Source organism: Etheostoma spectabile, unplaced genomic scaffold, assembly GCF_008692095.1.
Source record: "Etheostoma spectabile isolate EspeVRDwgs_2016 unplaced genomic scaffold, UIUC_Espe_1.0 scaffold00004332, whole genome shotgun sequence".
Lineage (NCBI taxonomy): Eukaryota > Metazoa > Chordata > Actinopteri > Perciformes > Percidae > Etheostoma > Etheostoma spectabile.
In genome coordinates this window covers 1,900-24,649 of record NW_022603134.1, presented here as the reverse complement: position 1 = coordinate 24,649, position 22,750 = coordinate 1,900, and the positions used below count along the sequence as shown (strand labels likewise).

General features: G+C 40.5%; 1 pseudogene; it reads left to right on the top strand.

Annotated features, from left to right (window-relative positions):
• The first annotated feature begins 828 nt into the window (after positions 1-828).
• LOC116677065 (voltage-gated potassium channel subunit beta-2-like) lies at positions 829-22,149 on the top strand (annotated as a pseudogene).
• The last annotated feature ends 601 nt before the right edge of the window (positions 22,150-22,750 follow it).

The following is a 22,750-nucleotide window of genomic DNA, read 5'->3' as shown; positions in this document are numbered from 1 at the left end:
CAGTATACATCAAAATTACTCCAGGCATCTTCAGACTTTCCTGCATAAAGGATCTAGCCCAATTGATATTTTAAAAATTGAGCTGATTTATTCTTCATTATTAGTGTCAGACCTAAATGCAGTTCTTGAGTAAAATATTTAAATCTGTTGCATCAAGTGAGCAACTGTATTAGAAATAAATGGTCAGCATTGAGTGGTTAAATATGAGTAATAAAATAAGTATCAAATTGTGAGTTTATATTTGCAGCAACAGTGTTATTTTTATAATATATTTTCATCTTCATAGGCAAGAAGTAGGCGGCTTGCAATCTGACCTTTCGGTTTGAATGACATTCTAAACACTCCCTTTGATGGTTATTATGCAAATAGAGCCTGAGCAAGAAAGCTTGGGTTCACAGAGCCATTTAATAATAGTGATCTCTGATTAAGAAGCCCGGGCTCTGTCCAACTTTCTTGACACCAGCTTTGACACCTTTATCACCCATTTGCTTACAGATGGATGGTCAACCATGTCTGCAATGCGTTTAAGATTTAACTTGGTACAAGCTTCCAACTTACGTTACTGTTGACATTTTCCAGCTGTTTCAGCATAATTTATTCATTAGCGAGAGAGTTGGAGCTGAGGACCCATAATATCTACACAATTGTTCATCAATGTTGCTGACCTGCAATGTAGCTACTAGTGTTCCACCACAAATGTTCAAATCCTAACCACAGCTGAACAAAAATCCTGAATCCTGTTTATAAGTTATATAGTAAAGCATTCTTGATGCAACTGCTCGTTTTCTGAAGAACCTCTTCAACTTGCCAGCAAAAAAAACATAATTTCAAATTTTGCGGTTGAAGGTTGCAGAGGAGCTGATGACTTTGGCATATGAGAATGGGATCAATCTGTTCGACACCGCTGAAGTGTATAATGCTGGGAAGTAAGTATGGCTGTGAATGATTTCCAAGATCAAATCAACATGTGACTTACTGTAATTTAGTTTATACTTTTCCACATGAGATTTTTTTTTTTTTTTTTTTTAACCGTCAGCTGGCTTCATTAAAGTCAATGCTGATCTGAGAGACAGCATCTGCCCCCGCCCTCTCTCTCTCTCTGTGTCTCTCTCTTACTCACAATCACACACACACACACACACACACACACACACAAACACTAACACATACCTGGTGTGGAAATAAGTAAAAATAAAAAATAACTCTGTTTGAGTTATTTTTTATTTTTACTTTACTTTACTTTAAAAATATCACACCGATCATAAAAAAATTAAAAGTTAAAAAAAGAAAGTTATATTGAGTATGACAACTCTTGTTCATTACACTTTACTTCATAATTGCAACCGCATGTGTTGCATTCATTGTTGCAAAACTTGTTCTTTTTACAGTTTGTTTGTTACCATGACAACACCATTGCTCTGAAGCTTGATGCTGTCATGTAAATAGTTTTCTAATCAGCAATAAATATAACAATTTCTGATCAACCCATGTCAATTGCATGCTTAAAATAGCATACCGGTTAAAGCCCCGCACATTTCAAGACAACTCGACCCACTTCCGGGTTAAATCTGACCACTTCCGGTGTAGGCCCCGCCCAGTCCGAGTACCGATCCGGATACAGATAATTCATGTGGTAAACAGATACAGATAATGCTGTACTCGCTCATCCCTACAAAACACTATTCTTTCTCCACTATTCTATTTCCTTTCCCAGGGCTGAAGTTGTCTTGGGAAGTATCATAAAGAAGAAAGGATGGAGGTAAAATTGTTTTTGATTTTACAAAACTAGGGGCATCATACTTGACAGTTTAAGTTTAAGTTATAACCCTGATTTTTTTCCCTACTTATTGTTAATTGGATTGTCATCTGCAAGGTAATGCCAGACTGGCATTTATTGAGGTTGAACTGCTAGTCAGTGTCTTTGCTCTGGTTAGCAGCTCACTACCAGGGCCTTATATTTATATCCCCATTCTAACGCTTTGCTGCCAAGTAGTCGTGTGTGCAATGCCTTGAAAGCTGTAGTATCCTAACTGTAATATTCTAACTTTAATAATGAGTAACAAGAATGCTTATGTGTAAGCTATATCATTTACTTTTCTAGGCAGACTAATGGTTAATTTTCCTGTTTTAATCATCATGTAAGTATACTGCAAAATATTTATGTTATGTTCAAATTAATATTTACTCACATATTATAATTATTGTAATTTAATGTGGAACTGTAAGTTTGTCACTGTTTCTGCAGCAGCAAGGAGGTTGTAATTTAAAATGGAGCTGATGTGGATGTTATTTGGTCAAGTGACTATAGCAAGTAAGATAAGATAAAACCTTTATTTGTCACACAGTGGGGAAATAGCGAACGGCAAAGATAAGAGCAGAGATAGAGAAGTGTACAAGAGGTGCCCAAACTTTGGAGCCCACTGTATTAGAAGCCAAATCCCTGAAAAGTGAGTCCAGATATTCTTGGATTGGCTTCAATTTTGAATCAAATAACAATTTCTTCCTTTATGACCTCTCTGACAACTGAGTCAAGTTTTGGACAGGACATGACGGGGTGCAGAGCAGGACAACGGTGATAGCTGCAACCGTGACAGATCACTTGACACTGCCTGTGTTCCGTTTGCAAGTTAGAAGTAGTAGTTTATTTTGAACATGTAAAAAAAATTAAAACATATGTACATTGTTACAGATTCAGAGAAATGTGGATTCAAATGCAGAGACGGTCAGCAGTGGATCATTTGATGATTTAATTTCCAAACAAAAATATACAAAACAAAGGAGTCCTGGATACAGCAGGCAAGAAGTAATGCAGAATGAAGACAATGTCAAAACATTAATCTCAGGAACCAGGAAAACTGAGACTACACGGGGAAGACTCACACTAGGGCTGAACGATATTGTGTTTTAGCATCGACATCGCAAAAAAAAAAAAAACAATATTGCAGTGTAAGTAAGTGACCTTAAAATTAAATTGAATATGTAATTAAAGTAATAATGCAAAGTAGGTAACCCTAATATAAGTTATATTCACCTGTGGCCATAAATAATATTGATAAAGTAAGTACTTGTAATTGATCTCATTTCTGCTTGTTCCAAATTTTCCCCAGAACAGATTAAATTAGTGTCATCAGCAAAGCAAATGGCTGTCAGTGTTTTGACATTACTTATATACATGCACATGTGTGTTTTCTTTACCTTTGATTTATGGTTTTGCAATTCAACGTTTGGTTGTCTTTTATGTAAGTAGCTATTTAACCACGAAAGTGCAGTCCTAATATTATATGTGTGTAATTTCATGATCAACACAATTGTCTGTGATCTTAACAATGCCTTCTTAAGATCCAAGAAATATCCCCACTGCATATTTGTTGTTCCATTGCTGTTGATATTTCTTCTACAAATTAAATAAGTGAAGTTGTCCTATTAGCCCTGGACCATATTGCTGATCACACAGTATATGATGTTTCGTAATGAAGCTATCAGTCCTTGTAGAAAATATTTTTCTAGTATTTTTGAGAATTGGAAGAGCAATGGAACAGGTCTATAGTTTGAAAGTGTATGTTTTTCACCAGCGTTGTATATTGCTAACAGCTTTGCCATTTTCATTTTATGTAGAAAGACTCCAGTTTTCAGAGATGGATTACATACATGCGTTAGAGGTTGGAAAACACAGCCAATAATACTTTGGACCATAAACATGTCAATATCATTCCAGTCAAGGGACTTTTTACTCCTAAATGTTTTAACAATCTAAAAAAATTGTGAAAAATCAGTGCCCTTAACATTGTTGCTTAACACATCATTTCTACTGCCAGTCTTTGGAAACTCCCCAGCTAAACCTGGACCAACGCCAACAAAATAATCTTTAAATTCATTTGCAGCTAAGTTCATATCCTTAACCTCTGTATTGTTTTTTTGTCAGGAAATAATAGTAGTCTCCTATTTTGCCTTTTTCTTGTTGATAATTTCATTCAATAACTTCCAGGTGTTTCTTAATAAATTCTGTTGTCCTCCATATTTAATTGTATTGCTTCTCATGATTCTAGTCATTTTTTTAATTAATTAATTAATTAATTTTGCTTCTTTTGTCCTCTTTAAAAATGCTCTATATACCATACTATTTAATACATTTTTCTTCTTCCATGCATTTACTATTAGTTAGTTATCCACGGTTCATCATCAGATTTCTGTTTTACCTTTTCTTTACTAGAGGACAGTTTTTTTTCATAAAGTGATGTTACAACAGTCGAGAATGAACCATAAGCTTCATTCACATTATCTACGTCCACTTTGCCCCAGTCCTGATCACTGACTTTGTTTATTATTAGTCCACTTTCAACTTTTTAGTCAATCACATTGGTAAATATGTTATCAAGTAGTGTAGCACTACTGGTTGTTATTCTGGTTGGTCGAGTGATTGAGGGATGCACACAGGTACGACACATCAGATTAATGAACTCTGTCGTTTTGTTGTGGACTTGTGGGTTGAGCCAGCCAATGTTGAAGTCTCTGCACATTAAAACCTTTTTTTTGCTATTATTGAATATTTCTGTAATTCTTTCCTTAAACATGTCAACATTTGATCCCGGTTTCCTATAAATCCAGCTAATTAGAATGTTTTTAGATTTTTCAAATTTCAATTTGTACTGAAATGCATTCCATGATTGTATCTACAACAAAAGACATTTTATTAACTATTTTACATTGATAACTTTGGTCAATATATAATGCAACCCCTTCATCCTTTGATAGTTTCCTGTTGAACGCTCCTGCTGTTACAATGCATTATTGATATTGTGCCGTCCATTTTTATGTATTTTTTCAACTGTGTAATATTAACACTGGCAGTGAGTATCAATGTAAAAACTATTATCTGGGTTTTATTATCATTTTTAATGTCTTGTGGTTTACGTCCTGTGTATTTTAAAGTTTTTCAAGTTCAGTTGATCATATGTAACAGTTTGCCATGATCATTGTGTTTGATATGGTCTAGACAAAAGGATCTGACAAGAGACAAGAGAAGCACAGACATTAAATACACAAGGTAACGAGAGGCAGGGTGACGAGAGGGCAGGGAAGCAGGTGGAAAACATCAGGTAATCACAATAGCGGGAAGAGACAGGAAGTAAAACTAAAGGCAAGACGAGACAAAAACCAGACTTCAAAATAAAACAGGAAACAGAACATACAGACACTCGGGGAACACAGGACAGAACCAACACCACAAGACCGGGGAGAAAACTAAGACACAAACACGAGGAGACAAGACAGGACCCAGAAACCACCACAGAAACCACCCTCACCATCACAGTTACCTTATGTGGGCCGATGTTGCTCTTGATTCATTCCTGCTTCAAACTTATCCAGCTCGATGATGTCCCTGATGAGAAGCACTTTCCCTGCCTCAGGTGTAGTTTAATGAATATTTTACAATTTCTTGCCCATGTTGCCTGGGTCTCGATTTTGTGAGTATGCGTGCTTTCTTGGTGTCAGCATTTTTCTTGGTGAGGTGTTTGTTGATGTAAACTTCCGTGCCTTTTACTTTCCTTCCTTCTCTGAGGAGATTAGTTGTTGCTCGGCAGAGTATGACAATCCTCAATGTCCCCGCTGTGAACATGAATGACTTTGCTGTCCAAAAAGCAAATCACCTGTTGTTCCAGCGTCTCCTTCTCCTCAGTAGCTTCACTTGCTCTTGCAGTGGTGTGCCCAGCGTCCGCCGCCACCCTGGCATAGTTCCGGTGTCTGGTTGTCAGGCCGCTGACAACATCGTTAACTCTGGAGTGTTGCTCGAGGTCAGAATCTCAAGTCTCCAGAAAATCTTTTGGTCCTTCTCCAAGTTTGCCTCTTTAGCGTTTGTATTTCACCCATCAGATCCATGATTTTGTTCTGTTGGACTGCAGCGGTTGAAATCTCCGCCGACAAGAAGTCCAGAGATTTCTTAACCTCCTCAACCTCGTTGGGTAGGATTGCATTTTTTTCAAGTTAGCCTCTTAACATTTCAGCTGCATTGTTTACTGCTTTCTCGCCATCAGACCGATAAGGAACTGTGGTAAAGTTGTTTACGCTCCTTAATCCTAACACTAGTGACTTTGTAAAAGAGGCCACATGGACATGTGAAATGGAAGAACGCTTTTATCAAGTGGAAGCAACTGCCCCTTTAAATAATACCTACCACCCTGGTCATTCCGTTGTCATTGGACCGTGTTCTTTGTCAGCTCCCCCTGCTGTCCGTAAGGCTCCACTGCACCCAAACATTCGGGCTACGCTTCACACCTTTTTCATCACTTTGAAATGCCAAATTGAAATTGAAAGGATGAAATGGAAAATTGAAAAGATGAGATGTCAAATGGGTCCAGAATGTTGTCAAGATAGTGGTAATCAAGGGTTGATTTTACGATACGGTATTTTATGTACTGTTTAACAAAATTTTGTAATGTCTTTTGTTTCTATACGTATTAGAGATATGTCTTGTATTAATGCACCCTTGTTTTGTGATCTAATATGTTCTTATTATATTTACAAAAATGGGAATGTTGGGAATGGAGAACTATGGTCTAGATCGTAGACTGGAACTGTGACCATGAGGTAATGTAAATCTGACTATTGTAGTAAATTAATATTTGTAACTTTACCTCTCTTTGTTTTCTCTTTGGACTTAATTTTTCTCATGAATATACATTACATCCTCCATACAGGTAGAAGCTAAGGAGCTGTGTTGCCCGCACCAATGGGAAGGATTGTGTTAGCTGGAACTTCCAATAACTTGTCTAATCATTGTTAGATAACCTTTTTGACTGTTGGGTTTTGGGTTAAACTCTCTCACTGCGCTAAGGTCCACGCTGCATTCTTACAGATACAGCAGATGGCCATGTGTGGACAACTATTTACTACTCTGGCAACATTTGTGTTGTGTTTATTGCATGTTAATGGGTGTATCAGGGTGGTGGCCTGTGGGTAGTTGTCCCTCGTTTGTGTTTTTGCACATACTTGTTCTAAAAGTTTAAAATAAAATGATGGTAATTGATTTTCAGAAATATAAGGGAATATTGTATTTGATATAATATTCTATAATGATTTTAGTCATTGATATATATTGTTTTCAGGTGTCATTTTTACATTTCCAAAGTCTGTTTTCTTTTTTTTCCATATGTTCTCACATGCAGGCGTTCCAGTTTAGTCATCACCACCAAAATCTTCTGGGGAGGAAAGTATGTATAAGCTATCTTTTTTTTTCCTTTTTATTATTGCCTTGAATTAAATACACTCCTTATTGGCCATATGTTAGGGTATTATAAGGAGGTAACATTACAGCAATGTTCTAAGTCCTTTTATTATTGTCCAGTAAAAGTCTAAAAGGAAAAATGTTTTTAGAACTGCAGATTGATGAAGTAACAACTGTTGTCAGGCACTTTTCCCATCAAGTCCAAGGGACATATGCATCATTACATTAGCTGAGCAAAGAGAGAGTTCGAGACAAAGACAGCTAAACAACAGCTAATGGTCAACGCATGGTCATTTTTAACACTTGGGGCCTCATTTATAAAACTATGCGGCAAGTTTGCGTCAGAAGTGGTGTACGGATTAAACATAGGATACGCACAGAAATATTTGGATTTATAAAACGGTTTCCCTTCATAGATCACAATCAACTCTAAATGTGATGCAGCTTTGGCGGCTTCGCGTGGCTGACGCATGTCACACCCATAGTTGCCTAAAAATAATCAGTGAAACGCCCCGAATTAATATTCATTCATTGAGACATCATGGCAAACAAAGAGAGGAAAACTAAAAATAAAATCTACCTAATGTGAAGTAGAAGTTCTTGTTGGACAGGTAAAAAAAGAAAAAAGAAGGAAACATTATTTGGAGGGCACAGTGTGGGTATCACTAATGTGAAAAAAAGCTTCACAATGGCAAAAGATGGAAGATGATATTAATGCCGCAACCTCAGAAGGTCGGACCGTGGCCAAAAAAAAAAAAAAAAAAGGTCTAACATCAAGGTCAATGCAAAAAAAAAGGGACACCGGAGATGACCCCTCTTGACGAGAGACTTGCAGTTATAAGTGAAGTGGTGACTGAGGCGGAAGAGGGGAACTGACGCGCAAGATGCATCAGATGACACAGGTACGTGAAATGATGTTCCTAATTTAGGCAATGTTTTGAAGTTGAAAAGAGGCTGTTCTTGAGGTTTGTTTTAATTGGCCGTTAAAGGATAAATTCTGATGGAAAAAATAACTCCTAGGTTTCTGACATTAGTGCTGGAGGCCAGGGCAATACCATCCAGAGCAGCTATGTCCGAAGATAATGAAGTTTGGAGGTGTTTAGGGTTCAGCAAAATAACTTCGGTTTTGCCAGAGTTTAACATCAGAAAAATTGTAGGTCACCCATAATTTTAATGCATGATCTTTAAGGCATGCTTGAAGTTTAGCTAACTCACTGGTTTTGTCTGCCTTGATTAATAGTTATAATTGGGTGTCATCTGCGTATCAATGAAAGTTAATTGAGTGTTTTCTAATAATACTGCCTAGAAGAAGCATATACAGTATAAGGAGAATAGAATTGGTCCAAGCAACCAAGCCCTCGTGAAATCATCCAATTGAAAGTCACGTACGCTTCTATAACCCCAATAATCCTCGGTTTCTCTTGGCTGAGTATCCATAACGCACAAATTGACTTGAAACATCAGTCCATTATCAGTTGGAGAACTCACAGCTATTCTGAGTGTCTCTGGTCAGCTCTTCCCGCCGCTAATGACAACCCTGTACACCCACTGCTCCACTCAATCTTCTCAGTGCGCCGTGCCATCAAGTCGTCTATACAATCTGTTCCAACCAGAAAGAGAGGCGATGGAGCAATATATTTGTGACTGCTGGCATAATCTCTTCCTCGATGTCTCCTGTTGGTGCAGGATTCTTTTTTGTTGACAAAAAAGAAAAGACTATATATACCCATATATTGAATTTCGGGGTTTAAACAACATTACTATGAAAAATAAATATCCCCTGCCACTCATCAACTCAGCTTTCAAACCTTTGCAAGGCTCCACAATGTTATTCAAACTCGACCTCAGGAATGCCTTTAACCTCGTCAGAATCCGGCGGGGGATGCGTGGAAAACCACGTTCAACGCTCCACTGGGATATTTTGAATATCTAGTAATACCTTTAGGGCTTTGTAATGCCCCAGCTGTGTTCCAAGCCATGGTGAACAATGTTCTATGGGATTCTATGAACAGTTTTGTCTTTGTATACCTTGATGACATTCTCATTTTTTCCAAGTCCTCCAAGGAGCATGAGTCACATGTCTGTCAAGCCCTACAACGTGTCTTGGAAAATAAGCTTTACGTGAAGGCAGAGAAATGAAAGTCCTACAAACAGTTCCTTTCTGGGCTCGTCATTGAGAGCGGGCAGGTGAAGGCAGTTACAGAATGGCCCACGCCCACTACATGTAAGCAGCTTCAGCGTTTTTTTTGTGTTTTGCTAATAATTACCAGAGGTTTGTAAAGGTTTTAGTCGGTTGGTGGCTCGCCTCACTAGACTTACATCTCAAAAAATCCCTTTCCATTAGTCCCCTGAAGCTGAGCAGGCAGTTTGTGTGCTTAAGGAGCTGTTTCCTACCGCCCCTGTGTTAATACATCTTGACCCCGCTTTACAGTTTGTTGTGGAGATGGTGCTTCTGACTCTGGGGTAGGAGCCGTCCTCTCCCAGCGCTCCCCCACTGACCAGAAGCTTCACCTTTTCTTTTTCTTTTCCAAGCAATTGTTTTCCACAGAAAGTAACTACGACATTGGACACCAAGAACTACTGGCTGTGAAGTTAGCGTTGGAGGAATCACGGCACTGGCTACACACTGGACCAGGTAACGGACCCCCGAACCTGCTCTTTTTTCAAGAGACAGTCCAGTCTCAGGTGTTGCAGTGGATTCATGCCTCCCACTTTCCCACCCTGGGATGCAATGCACTTTGACACTGTTGAAGAGACATTTCTGGTGGCCGTCAGTGGAAGCGGATGTGCGGGCTTACGTGGCGGCCTGTTCAACCTGTGCTCAGGGTAAAGCCTTCCACCAGTCTCCTTTGGGTCTTCAGCTACCCATTCCAGTTCCCAGTTGCCTCTGGTCCCACATAGCTCTGGATTTTGTTTCCGGTCTGCCTAAGTCTAAAGGTAATGATTATATAGTTACCATCGTGGACAGATTCTCTAAATCTGTCCACTATATTCAATTTTATTTTATTTATTGTATCAATTCATAACAAGAGTTATCTCAAGACACTTAACAGATAGATATTTAGCATTACCAAAATTATTGCCAGTGTCAGGCAAACCTCTTAGTCCAGCATGTATTCCGCCTCCATGGAATACCTATGGACATTGTGTCTGATAAAGGCCCACAGTTTATTTCTCGTGTCCGGAAAGTTTTTGTACTGCTTTGAGTGCTTCAGTAAGTCTGTCCTCAGGGTTCCATCCCCAGTCCAACATCAGAATGAAAGAGCCAATCAGGACCTCGAAGCATCCCCCCCGTTGTGTGGCTGCTCAGCATCCACCCTCCTAGGCCAAACATCTGCCATGGATAGAATATGCCCATAACTCTCTGACCACCTCCGCCACCGGCCTCTCACCTTTCAAAGTAGCCCTAGGATACCAACCGTGTCCGCCGGATGAAAGGGGTGGAAAACACGGGTTTCAGTTGAGAAACATGAAAAGTAGCATGAACCTTCATAGCCTGTGGCAACTTCAACCAGATCACAGATGGGTTTCAGTACTAAACTTTCATCAAAACGTTTTTAGTTAATCGCTACTCTGACTCAGTGTTGTGTTCTGGGTCAGAACCCCAGCCTTGACACCAGGGTACAAGCAGCCAAAATGGGTTTCTTCAGGAGGGGGGCTGGCATCTTCCTTAGAGATAGGGTGAGAAGCTCAGTCATCTGTGAGGAACTTGGAGTAGAGTTGTTGCTTTGCGTTGAAAGGAGCCAGTCAAGGTGGTTTTGGTACCTGATATGGATGCCTACAGGGGGCCTCCCTAGGTGTTCCAGGCACGTCCAGCTGGCAGGAAGCCTCAGGGAAGACCCAGGACTAGGTGGAGGGATTATCCTCCAACCTGGCCTGGGAACGCCTCATGATCCCCCAGTCGGAGGCGGTTAATGTGGCTCGGGAAAGGGAAGTTTGGGGTCCCCTGCTGGAACTGCTCCCCCCGCAACCCGCCCCCGGATAAGCGGAGTCCAGGTAGTCGCATTCTACCAACACCATGTCTGAACAAACCCCACGGTTACCAGAAGTCTCCTGGTTACTAAGCAACAAACCCCACGGTTACCAGAAGTCTCCTGGTTACTAGGTACTAGTTCAAACCAAAGTATAAAACAAACCTGAAGCTGAAGAAACCCTAAATGTTAACGGGAAAGCCCGCGGACCTGAGGGAGAGAGCTGGTCACTTCTCTGTGTTCTGAATGCGAGTGAGCGGAGCGGCACACAGCAACAGAAGGAATCTGTCTGTGTAGGGGGGGCGCTGGGACTAGCCTATCACAGAATAGTGTAGGGGAGGGGCGCTGGGACTAGCCTATCACAGAATAGTGTAGGGGAGGGACGCTGGGACTAGCCTATCACAGAATAGTGTAGGGGAGGGGCGCTGGGACTAGCCTATCACAGAATAGTGTAGGAGAGGGGCGCTGGGACTAGCCTATCACAGAATAGTGTAGGGAGGGACGCTGGGACTAGCCTATCACAGAATAGTGTAGGGGAGGGGCGCTGGGACTAGCCTATCACAGAATAGTGTAGGGGGGGGGGGGGGGGGCACTGTGAATAGCCTATCACAGAACGCAGACACTGTCCGTGATGGGGAGTTTTATCCAATCCGAGTACAGATATTGACTCATATTACTCGGATAATACTTGTACTCGGCAACAGTGCTTTATCCGTACCGGATACTCGTTTCAGCCGAGTACTCGGCTCATCCCTAAATGCTATCTTACAGTACAAGTCACCAGTAGCAAGATATCTGGAAACAAATGTAGGACTTAATTAGCAGGTTAGGGATTCAACATGAAGAAAGATATACAGTGAACCCTTGCTATATCGCGGTTCACCTTTCATGGTCTTGCTGCTTCACGGATTTGCATCGTGCATTGGTTTCGCCATTCTGATTGTAACTTCAACGAGGAGCTCAAGAATGTGAGCCTTTGATGAGCCGTTCATTACAGTTCTCAAACATAATCAATGGTGGCATGTCGGTTTATCAGAATCTTTTTGCCCAGAAGAAAAAAGAGCAACAACAACTACCGATAACTATGTTCTTCTCTCGAAAAAACACACCTGCACCGCTACAGAGCTTGCCAGGTGGGATGCAGCGGTCAGTCAGAAGAGCAGTGAAATAGACGGGAGTCACTGTTTTCCTACTGTACTTTGTATTTTTTTCATAATCATTTTTAATTTTCTCCCGTTCTAATCCAATGACTCTGGTCGTGGGGGGGCGGTGGGGGGGGGGGGCGGTGCTGATCTCCGACATTGAAGCCTTCCGTTCGTATTGATGATTAAAATTATTATTTACAGTACAGTAGTTATTTGTAAAAAAAACGTTTATACAGTACTTTTATACAAATGCTTGGGCCTGTAAAAAGGTTTTGTTCTTTGGTTTCAGTGTATTATGGAATATTTCATCGTATAACAATTGTAAAACAAATAAAGGTACTACTTCACGGATTTCGCCTATCACGGGTTCATTTTGGAACGTAACCCCGTGAAAAACGAGGGTTCACTGTATTATAAAATACAATGCATCGCTAAAAGACTAAACAAACTGTCTTTTTTTGGCTTTTAACCAAAGAAACTGTGATTTTAGCGTTAGCATTGTATTCACTGCAATATGAACCAGAGTGGCAGTTTACTGCTATTCAAACAAACTACACAAAGGTACATGATTTCTAGTACAAAATGGAGAGCTTTCTGTGGACAATTATTTGTCCTAACTAATGTTAAAATTGAAACATTAACCTTACCATGGAAGTTATGCATTATAATTTCATATGACAACATGGAATTGTTTACCGTGGGCAAATGGACTGACAGCCTGTGTCCGGAATACAACTTTACTGAGCACCTCTTCAAACTGGCCTTTGAATAATCCACCACAATTTCAATTCCGAAAATGACACCTGCTAAGGACTTTTAGTGATGGACGTTTTTCCTGCTTTTGCCAATGAATCACTGGACCAGCAGGCAGTCAACAACCTGGTCCAAACATTTGCTAAACATTCTTTGGATATATCAAAGTCTATGGTGCTGTGCTGTGGCAGCAGCTTCCCATCTATTCCAACCTCTCAGTATCTAGTGTCAGCTGGTGGAGCAGGTGGAGTTCTTAAATACCTGGGAACACTTGTGGAGATAGACACCTGGCCGTCCTTCGCACAGCACATTGACTCTGTACAAAAAAGCACAACAGCGCCTCCACCTGCTGAGGAAACTGAGCAATGATATAGTTACTGATTTACTGTTTCCTCATTGATTCCATTCTCACCTTTAACATGTCATCCTAGTACAACCTCCTCCACACCAAACAAAAAAACTCTCCTGCATAATACATCACTGCAGAAACAAAATTGGTTCACATCAAACCCCATCTGAACTGTAGATAGATAACCCCCGTCCTTCAGCAGCTCCATTGGCTTCTAGTTCAATTAAGAATACAATTTAAAATCCTTCTCCATACTTTCAAAGCCATCCATAACCTTGCTCCTCCATCTCTATCACAACTCCTTCACATCGCCCCCCCTCCCGCTCCCTCAGATCCTCCTCTTCCCTCCACCTCACTGTCCCCCCAGCTCGACTTGTCACCATGGGGACCAGAGCCTTCAGCCGCTCTGCTCCCCAGCTCTGGAACTCACTCCCACCCGACCTCCGCAATATTGACTCTCTCCCCCTGTTCAAAACTAGACTCAAAACCCACTTTTTCCAGCTTGCTTATTTATAAATACACTGTTCCTGTAAGTATTATTTTTCTTTTTGTTTTGTTTTTGTTTTGTTATAACTGTTTACACTTTTCTGTTCCTTGTATCTGTCTTTTATTGTCTGTAAAGCGACCTTGAGTGTTATCATTATTATTATTACTACTACACAAGAGTCATGATAAGAAAGAAAGTGTTGTTGTCAGGGAAGCACACAGAAAAAAAAATGGTTGAATGGCACTGGCACTCCTGGATCCAGCCAAGTCTCTCCTCTCTCCCTCCTTCTGTCTCTCCTAATTGCAGGAATGGAGTCTGATGTGCAGGAGTCAGGATTCCAGCACCCTCTCATCTACTGCAATCAACCTCTACTTCATGTACCCAGTCCTCCACTCTGTGTCATATCATAGTCAAGACAACCACAGTTAGTCTCGCCTATCTGTTTAATTACTTTTGACTGTCATGATCCCTTCTTTCAGCTGCCATTGGACCTGACTCCTGCTACCGCTTCATATCCTCCGGACCAAAACCATCACCACTGGCCTACTGTCTTCCTCTGATGGACCCGCTCCTTCCAGGAAACCATTGGACCTGTTCTCCCCCCTGTAAACCTGGACTTGATACTTGAGTACTTTAAATAAAACCTGTCGTATCACAGTCCTGGCTCTGCGTCGTTCTGTCTGCATGTGGGTTCTGTTCATCATTCAAACCTAACAGAAAGGACACCACAGCTAGGATAACTCCTTTTCCAAAGGTTCTGAGGGGCTGTGTTGTTTGTGATAGTCAATTGGCATACCATGGTCCTCCATTGACAAACCTGAAAAGGCCGGGTATCATTATTATCATTCAGGTCAAGTTTGTCTGCTCTTTAATAAAGCTAACGGAACTGGCATCAGAGCCTCTGTTGCTCAGTTCATTGGATTCAGTTTTATTTCAAACCCTTCAACAAAGGCATGCTTTTCTTCATTTGATTTTTCTCATTATGATTGTGTAAGAATTGCCCCCAAATTGCAACATCTCAGCTAATGTGTGGCCCTCAATTCAAATGAATGAATATTTTGCTCATTGGTTGTCTCATTGTTAAATGATAGATTTCCCTGTCAATGAAATTATATTTCTGCCAGAATAAAAAATAGGTTTGTGCTTTGGGCTTACATTTATTCAATATAGCAATGACTAATATAAAAGGGATAATAACTCATTTGAAATGTTCTAATTTTCAAACCTTGAGTTCTGAAATAAAACTTTGTTTTTCAGCGCCGAAATGGAAAGAGGATTGTCTCGAAAACATATAATCGAAGGTAAGATTTTATACTGCCATTGTGAATAATTATTCACAGACTAATACGTTATCATGTCATGTGCATGTATGTTTGAAAAACATAGCTGCATGTGCCACCCTAGCCACATAACATCACAATAAATGTATGTAATAACACAATAAATAAGCAATATTATCTATATGAAACAGGTCTAAGGGCATCACTAGAGAGACTTCAGCTGGAGTACGTAGACGTGGTTTTTGCGAATCGACCAGATCCTAACACACCTATAGAAGGTGGGTGTCCTTATCCTGGGATGGATCAGTCTTGCTTTCTTACTTTTTTATGAAGGGGATATTATAGTGAAGCTTATTAATTCAAGTTTGGCCTGATCCAACAAGACTTGGAAATGCATCATAAACTTTATAAGACATGAACACTGATATACAAATGATCCAGTCAAGAGCTTTTCCTTAGAGAAGTCTAACAGAGTTGCAAGTGTTAATACGTAGTAGCATATGTATCCACACAATAACCGCATTTGCAGTTATAATTACTGTTGTGCAATCAGTAGTATCATCATTTTTTAAAGATATAGATTATTTTGGGTTATTTTAGGCCTTTATTTTGACAAGACAGCTTAATACATGAAAGGGGGGAGAGAGGGGAGGGCCATGCAGCAAAGGGCTGCAGGTCGTAGTCAAACCAGGTCTACTGCATCAGAGGTAAACCTCTGTATATGGGTTCTCAACCAACTGGGCTGTCCAGGCGCAGGTGTTTTAAAGTTTGGTTCTTCATATTAATATATGATAATAATACATATTAATACACAAGTAATGTATCAGTCTCATTTTATCCTAATATTCTCTTTCCTGTTCACTGATGAAGTTCCAATTATTTCCCCTGAGTAACAAACTTATAGTGTCTCCTGATTTAATTAATACTGTCTGCCTTTTCTCTAGCTTAGCCTGCCACTGTTAGACCTTTTTATTTAGAGCCCAGGTTAGCTCCCACAGAAATTCATACATCTTAAATAGGCAAAGCACTTTTGATTTGTTGAAGCAGGCAGAATTGCTTCTATGCAAATGTACTTGGACAGACAGGTGAGTTGAATGTCTTCTCAGCTTTTGTTATTCTGTTGGTTTGGTAACCTCTCATAAAGCCCTGGCTAGAAACTCGGGTTCAGCGCCAAAACAACCATTCGATTGTAGCTTTGCTATAGGCGTAGCAATACTAAGGCTATCTTTATCAGTGTCCACATATATATTAAAATCACCTACAATAATTACTTTGTCAGATTTAAGGACTAGACTTGATAAAAATCAGAATTCAGAATACGGACCTGGAGCGTGGTAAACAACAACAAATATAATTGGCTGTAATGTTTCTAAGTTGGATGTGAAATATCAAGAACAAGGTTTTCAAACAAGTTCTAATTTAGTTAAGGTTTAGGATAAATTAGCAGCCACTGCCCGGCAAGAGCCTTGAGGAATATGAGTATTAATATGACTGGGAGGAGTGGATTCATTAAGACTAACATATTCTTCATGAGCCAGCCGTGTTTCACTAGGACACAATAGATCAAGATGATTATCTGATATCTGATTGTTTACTAGGACTGCTTTAGAAGACAGAGATCTAATATTTAATAGTCCAATTTCATTATCGTGTTCCGTCCCACTACTGCAGCAGTGTTTTAATTTCCACCAGGTTTCGGGGCACGCCTTCTCTTTTGTCTACCCTTGATCAGACGAGTCGGGGGACAGACACCGTGTTTATGGAACTAAGAGTGGGTACTGTTCCATCAAAACAGAGAAGCATGTAGCACTGCATCTTTGGTTCTGGTTGTCATGGGTTAGGAGCAGTAATAGACACGGCCAGAGTTCTAGATATCTTCACTAGCTAACTTCATGTTTCTCAGTATGGAGCTCCCAATAACCAGAGTTGGCTTCTCAGCGGGTGTGTTACTGACTGGGGAGAAACGGTTAGAAACAGGAAGGGGTTGGTGGTTAACCACGGGCTACGGTTCAGACCGACCTCTGCCATATGGACTCCCTGGTTCAGAGCTACACTTCCTTCGGAAAGTCACCAACTCACCTGGCTGCTCAGGGGCTGCGGGGAACTGAGAACAGAAGCTACAGTATGTTGGCCCGCACCAGCTATGTAGCACTGGCTAGCTACCGAATACTTAGACAAAATCTTTTTCATAAGACGGAAGAACTGTATTCTGACCTTTAGAAAGGTGCCCTGGGGTGCATGCTTGGTACATTTAGGTGTACTTTAAAAGTTGTTTAATATCTTTGACATTTTAGAATAACACAGAAAAGGGGGGATAGGTTCTGATGAACCACACGGTTTAGTCAGCATAGGATCCCCATGGTTCTTTATGGTTAAGAAGAGGTATTTCCATTCAACTGTTCAGATGGGTCTTGGGAAAGAAAACTGTGTATACGATCCCATAGTGTAAAGTTCAGAGTCTTCTGGGCTTAATCACCAGTGCCTAATGGAGTGATGGACCTAATCAATCATTAATTGTCTAATTGCCAGTGATTCTGGATCTTCCAAAGACTCAAATCATACAGTAAGACCAGGATAAACTAATTATGCAAATAAAATGTACGTTAATATTTTATGTGTATGTTTAAAACTTATGTTAACCTGTCTTTCCTTTTATCATTAGCTAATCAAGTAGCTTATCAAGGAGACAACCCATCACCAATAAATAAGGAACTCTCTGCTGAGTTCAATGATACTTCACATAAGGGTCTACATCAAACGGGTCATAAGTTATAAAAGGGGGTGGGCAAAACCATAACCAAAGAAAAAGGAAGTCTCTGCTGAGTTCAATGATAGCTCACACAAGACTCTACCTTAAAAAGATCATTAGTTAGGAAAGGGGCATGGCTTAATCGTAGGGGACGAGCCAAATCTACAATGAAAAGGGAACTCCCTACTGAGTTCAATGAAACGTCACCCAATGGTCTACATCCAATGGGTTATTAGTTATGAAAAGGGGCGTATCCTAAGCATAGGGGGCAGGTCACACATCACAAATCAAAAAGCTGATAACACTAACTCACGCAATGTTAGACCCAGGTGAAAAAATGCTTCTGAGGGGTCGTTTGGCTCGAGGTCGTGGAGAAAAGGAAACTAGGGTGAAATTACTCCAAACCATCACTTTAAGCTGGACCCTTTTCCTCTTCCTCCTTTTTTTCCCCCCCAGCTGTTTTTTTGTCTGACTTTGTTACTTAGCTAACGTGGGCTGTTTTGGTAGAGACGGTGAGGGCAATGACCATGTGATCAACCAGGGGATGGCCATGTATTGGGGGACATCACGATGGACCTCCATGGAGATCATGGTAAGTTCACAAACAAGTCTCAAAATATGAAAAAGCATTCATTGGTCCATTTGGTTCCCACTGTCTGTGTCGTAGTGGTGTGCAATACTGCAAAATTGGGTATCGATACCGATACGATAATTATACGATCCTTTAATAATAAGGTAAATTAATTATTAAATTACTAAATCTGAATGAATTTTCATGACCTTTTAAGTGTGTTTAGTGATTTTAGAATTTTATATGGTTGTATAAGTTTGTTTACAAATTGCGTTGTTTCATTTTGGCCTGAAGATATATCCACACAGCGCTCCCCTTCCTCTCTGTCCTGCTGTGTGTGTGTGTGTGTGTGGGTGTGTGTGTGTGTGTGTGTGGGTGTGTGGTGTGTGCGCTGCTGGCTGAGCCTGGCTGCTTGCTTGCTTGTCTAGTCCCGCTGAGTCATGTGACGGTACAACATCAGATCCCCGGGGGGGGGGGGGAGCATAGTGCTGTGACAGGACCTAACCACTGCAACGCAGCGGCTCTCGCCAGACAGCCAGTTTTCCCCCCCTGGCTGATGGAACCACAGCAGTGCAACTGGAAAGAAACTGTTGATCAATACAACGGGGGTTTCTATTTATTGATATTTGGATATTTGGAAATATTTGTGATGCCAGAGTTGGTGTTCTCCATCTATCTGGGTCTTTTCTGATGCACCAATTTTTTACTATCCTTGGGTCTATTACAGATCAGGTGTCTTTTTAAAAATGTATCTGTGCACGTTAGATCTGGACTCAATTGTCCTCTTTTTTTATAAATCTTTTTATTGGAGATCAAGAATGTTAACATCTTACAGTTATCCAGTTTCATTATATCGTAAACAACTTAAACCTTATACAAACGCACCAAAAAAGAAAAAACATTTAGTAATAGCTCCCCCCCCCCCATATTGGACAGTATTCTGGGGAAAACAGCTTTTTCCTCTCCGTCCTTTCCAACCATGCCCACATTAGATTAGATTCAACTTTATTGTCATCACACATGTTAGGTACAATGCAACGAAATACAGTTTAGAGAGTGTCGACACCAGTTGGTTAACAAGACTTTAAAGTCACAGGTTCACAATTGTCAGTCAGGCTACTCAGCTCCCATCCATTAAGGTTATTGGAAGTAGAGTAAACAAATAAAAAGGTGTCTCATACTTCAGGCAATACTTTAACAGTCTGAAAAATATCTGCTAACCTAGCCTACTAAAATGAGCCCAATGCACTACTTTAAACTGAATGAGCCCCAATGGTGCACATTGTAGTCTATCTTCCCAATGTCTGTCCGACAACTCAATCTAATCTAGTACAGATACCTGTGTTAAAAAATACTCCGGTGAAAGTAGAAGTACTGATTTAACTTCTTCACTCAAGTCAAAGTAACAAAGTACAGGCTTGGAAATGTACTTAAAGTATAAAAGTAAAAGTAACCTTGTGAAAGAAGAGCATTATTTATTAAAAGCTACCTGGACCACACACGTTACTAGAGAACACGCTGAGGAACTTCAGTGGACATGGGGAAAGGCTCTTTAAATGTCATTGGCTACATGTTAAATGGATTTCTGACAATAGGACTAAAAACATCCCTTAATATGATAATATGAATGAGACTGGGACTCCAGGTTATAAGATTCTGACTGAGTTACAAGATTTATGAATCTGATATGAATTCAGTTGTGATTCTGTGAGATTCTCAGTCCATTCTCTCTTTTTTAATCTTCCCCTTAACATTTAAAAGGGAATCTAAATGTGTTTATGTGTTTCAAATTGGCTTCAGGAAAGAAAACAAAGGATAAATATGAAATACTAAACAGAATTAATGTAAGAAGTCCCCCAGCACAAAGGCCAGGAGTCCTTCTTGATGTCTACTGTCTCAAACATCTCTCTGAGAGAAGGCCGAGGATGATGGGCTGTCTTGCTGCTTGTTGCTGAATCTCTGGGATCTCGGTTTTCCTCATTTTCCAAAATCAAATCGCCATCCATACTACTACGTGCTAACGTTAGCGCCATCAGGCCAGGACACACTGGAAAGAGATTTTTAATCTCAATGAGTTTTCTTTCTGGTTAAATAAAGGTAAAATAAAAAAGCTGCATGATTTGCCGCAAATGAATGCAGAATGACGCCGAATCTGTCGAGTGTCTTAGTGGTGCATCAAGGGCAACATACAGGATAGTCCCATCTGATAGATGAATGTGGTATTGATGATCACACAATCTCATCTGATTATTCCTCTGATGGGACAGATAGTTTATTTTTCTTTCTCTAGTGGGGGCGCGCCCGCTCCCAGCGTGAGACACTTGTCCATTCTATCTCGACATGACAACCTCTTGTAACGTAAAATGTAAGGAGAAAGTATAAAAAGTTGACACAATAATAAATAGTAAAAATAAAAATATCAGGAAAAAACATCAAAAATCTACATAAGTACGTAACAAAGTAACTGTACTTAGTTACTTCCCCTCTGCTTACACATAGGGCTAGGGGGGAGGAGAGAGTGATGATGTTGTAATGATCTTGAACTGGGCCCAGATTCTAAGGGTGGACAGTACTATGGGATGGGAGGTAAACCTGGACCACTTTGTGGCCAGGGAGGAGTACCCCAAAGCAGGGAGGGATGAAGAGTGGCAAGAGTCGTTCAAGTGTTCCAGTCAGTGTTGGCACATGGAGCCAGAATGACATCTCTCTGCAAGTTAGCTGCCCAAAAGTAGTGAAAAAAACTGGGGAGAGCTAGTCCCCCCCCCCCCCCCCCCCCCCACATTGGCGTCCCCTGAAGGAATCCTTTGTTAACTCTTTAGAACTTTATTCTTCCAGATGAAGGAGGCAATGGATGTGTTAACTGATTGAACAAATGATTGATTCAGGAATAATGGTAGAGAGAAATGTCCCTCTTTCTGCGGGTAGGAGGCGTACTCGTTGCTCGACAGTTCAACCAGATCCCTCCGATCTGCGAACAGGCAGAGTACCACATGTTTCAAAGGGAGAAGGTTGAAGTGCAACTTCCCTGAACTGTTCCACAAGATAGGTAAGTAGCTGCCATAGTCATAACGGAAATCTGTCTGAAACCTTTTTTCCATCTGTATTAAGTTTAATTATGTATCTTGTTTTGTGTAAGAAATTGAGTCAGCCATGCAAATGGTTGGATATTAGTAATGTTGGGCTGCCATGTAATGTTAATATTCAAGCCACTGGATTCTTTAAGATAGAATTGTAACTGTATTAGTTTGAATTCTGATGTCAGTTCCCTCCCTAGTCCCTCATATTGTAAAAATACAAAACACTAAATAAACGAGGCATTAAACAACACAGCACAAATTAGCCGTCTGTGATTGGTCGATTTCAAGCCGTGTTTTGGGGCATGCAGGGATTGGAGCCATGACATGGTCTCCACTGGCCTGTGGGATCTCTCGGGGAAGTACAACAGTGGGATCCCCTCCTTTTCACGTGCATCGCTTAAGGTAACATCCTACTTTCCCACTTCTCATTCTATTGTGTGCCATCCACACTGACCATTTGTGCAGATGCTGTGTTTCCACAGGCTGAGAATGTATCTGTGGTGGTGGGCAGTGCAGAATGTGACGTGGTGGCGTGTGATGGCTGAGTTCAGTAAAAAAATAGTTCAAACAAAGGGTTAGGAACCATTTATGGTGCTTTTTTACACATCATTCACACATAGAATTAGTTACATAAAAAACCTAATACAACTGGTGGAATGTAACTATGTACATATACGTATACTGAAGTACTATACTCAAATCCAAAAAAGCCAAATGTTTAACTTAAGTACATACTCAAGTACATCCGATAATACTTACTTTTACCTAAGTAACATTTTCAATGCAGGACTTTTACTGTAACAGTTTTTTTACAGTATTGTATTAGTATTTTAATGAAGTAAAGGATCTGTACGTCAACGTACTAAAATCTCAGGTTTATTCTGACTCAAGTCCATAAATACAGTGAATGGGTACGAGCACGGAGATGGACTAAAGACTTGGTTCACAACAATTACAACACCGGTTAGCAATTAGCTCTGGTTACTCCATTATGAAGCTATGGAAGGGAGGACACTCCAACAACCAGACTCTGACAAATGTCGTTCGGGGGGAGCTTTACAGCGCTGTGGCCGCGGGCATTCCTAAAGTCCAGCAGTAGCTCCAGTCAGTCCCACGCTAGGACCACCAGCACGCAGTTGCTATTAA